General features: G+C 47.9%; 1 non-coding gene across 1 annotated transcript; it reads right to left on the bottom strand.

The window, feature by feature from the left end:
• LOC112312082 (small nucleolar RNA SNORD35) lies at positions 1 to 87 on the bottom strand. The gene has a single exon (XR_002975529.2). It is a non-coding gene; the product is annotated as a small nucleolar RNA SNORD35 (small nucleolar RNA).
• Between the last annotated feature and the right edge of the window lie 2,046 nt (positions 88 to 2,133).

Genomic DNA, 2,133 nt, shown 5'->3' with positions numbered 1-2,133 from the left:
GTCCCGGCATCGGCTATGCCTTTGGCATTATCAGCGCTGCCCACAGCGCCATCTGCAGGCCATCATGAGAAATAACCATCATCTACCAGTCTTGGGGACCTGAAGTTCACCTCCCCAGTGGACCTGGGATTCCGGAGTTAGCCCACTCAGCATCACCTGGAATTCACTGAGAACATGTTTACACAAAAACTTGTACACCAATATTCATAACTGCATTATCCATAATGGATGAAAAATGTAAAATACCTAAATGTCCATCACCTGATGAATGAAGAAACTAAATGTGGTATATCCATACAATAGATTATTTTTTAAAACATTAAAATGGATGAACCTTGCCCTGGCTGGTGTGGCTCAGTGGACTGTGCACCAGCCTGTGAACCAAAGAGTCACTGGTTCAATTCCCAGTCTGGGCACATGCCTGGGCTGCAGGCCAGGTCCCCAGTAGGGGGCACACGAGAGGCAACCACACACACACGTTTCTCTCCCTCTCGTTCTCCCTCCCTTCCACTCTGTTTAAAAATAAATAAATAAAATCTTTTAAAAAAATGGATGAACCTTGATAACATTATATTAAGTGAAGAAAGCCAGTCCCAAAGGACCATATATTGTGTGATTCCATTTACACGAAGTGTCCAGAATAGGCAAATCTTTAGACTGAAGGAATTCGTAGTTGCCTAGGCTGGGAGTTGAGGAGAAATGAGGGTTCACTGCTAATGGATACAGGGTTTCTTTGGGGGGTGATGAAAATGTTCTAAAATTGTGGTGATGGTTACAGAACTATGTGAATAGACTAAACACCACCAAATTGCACACTTTAATGGGTGAATTGTATGGTATGTGAATCATGTCTTGATAAAGCTCTAAAAAAAAAAAACTTGCTGATGAGGACTCACTGAGTTCATAAGTGAAGTATGCAATTCAAGTGTTCAAATGACCCATTATTGCAGGTAGAGAAACTGGGATGGGCAAGGCAAAGTGACCCAAGTGGAGGGTGGGGGCGAGAGAAAGTAGCAAGTACACTTCAAGGGACTTCCGCACCTGGCCTGGCCTGGCCTGGCCTGCCCCGAGCTGAGGGAGCCTGGCAGCTCTGTGCTCCAGAAGGGCTGCGACTGGAGGGTTTTGCTGCCACCCTGTGGAACTGTTGATGATTACAGTTACGGGGACTAAGGCCTGATCTCTACCTACATCTGATTGAAGCTAGCCGTGAACATGTGCTCTGCCCCACACAGGAGAGAGACCCAGCCAGCTGACAGTACAGGCTTGAAAAAAAGAACCTAACTGCAATCAATCTATATACTTATTTGCATGGCTACCAGCAGTAAGCTGTAGAAACAAAAGAAAATGTGATTCCCTGAAGTCCAGGATTAAGGAAGCCTCTGAAGAGGAGTGGACAAGGGGGAAGGATGTCCAAGGCTGAAGACACTGCAAGGGCAAAGGCTTGCAGGTGTGAAGTGCGTGGTGAGACTACTGAGCGACCAGGAGGTGTCACTTGCTGCCTGGAGTCTGGCACTCAGTAGGTGCTCAAAACATGTATAAGTGAATGATGCCTAGATTTCCAGAGCAGATGCTTTGTTCAGAGTGCTGTGTCTGAGGAAAGCCATTTGTGGCTTACCAGATGGAAAGGGAACCCAGCATGAGGATCAAAGAGCCTAGAGCTTCCTCAGGGAAGGGAAAGAGCCTCTATGGAGTCTTAGTGCCCCCGTATTAGTGATGACACCTCTGTCACACCTCCCTGTGGTGTGTGACAGAATGCCTCCACATCACCTCGTCTGAATCTTCTCACAGCCCTGTGCTGGGCAAGGCTGGGCTTACTGTCAGCCTCCCATTTAACAGATGAGCAAACTGAGGCTCAGAGAAGTGATGTAGTGGAGCTGGGGCTTGAACCTGGCCTCCTTGTTCTAAGCCCATGCCCTCTGGCGACTTGCTACCTGTATATAGAAGAGAAGGGGCAGGGGAACGTGGGGGTGGGAGAAGGAGGGAGGGAATAGTCTATATTGGCCAATAGATTTTCTTTTTGAATATTGAGGAGAGACCTAGGAATGCCGGACTCTGGAGTAGGAGGCTTGGGAACACCCTAAAATGCGGGCTGGATTAGGAACCTGCCACAGCGCCCCATTGCTCCCAGAGCAG

Source organism: Desmodus rotundus, chromosome 7 (genome assembly GCF_022682495.2).
Source record: "Desmodus rotundus isolate HL8 chromosome 7, HLdesRot8A.1, whole genome shotgun sequence".
NCBI lineage: Eukaryota > Metazoa > Chordata > Mammalia > Chiroptera > Phyllostomidae > Desmodus > Desmodus rotundus.
Note: the sequence above shows the minus strand (reverse complement) of the source record. Positions and strands in the feature narration are given on the sequence as shown.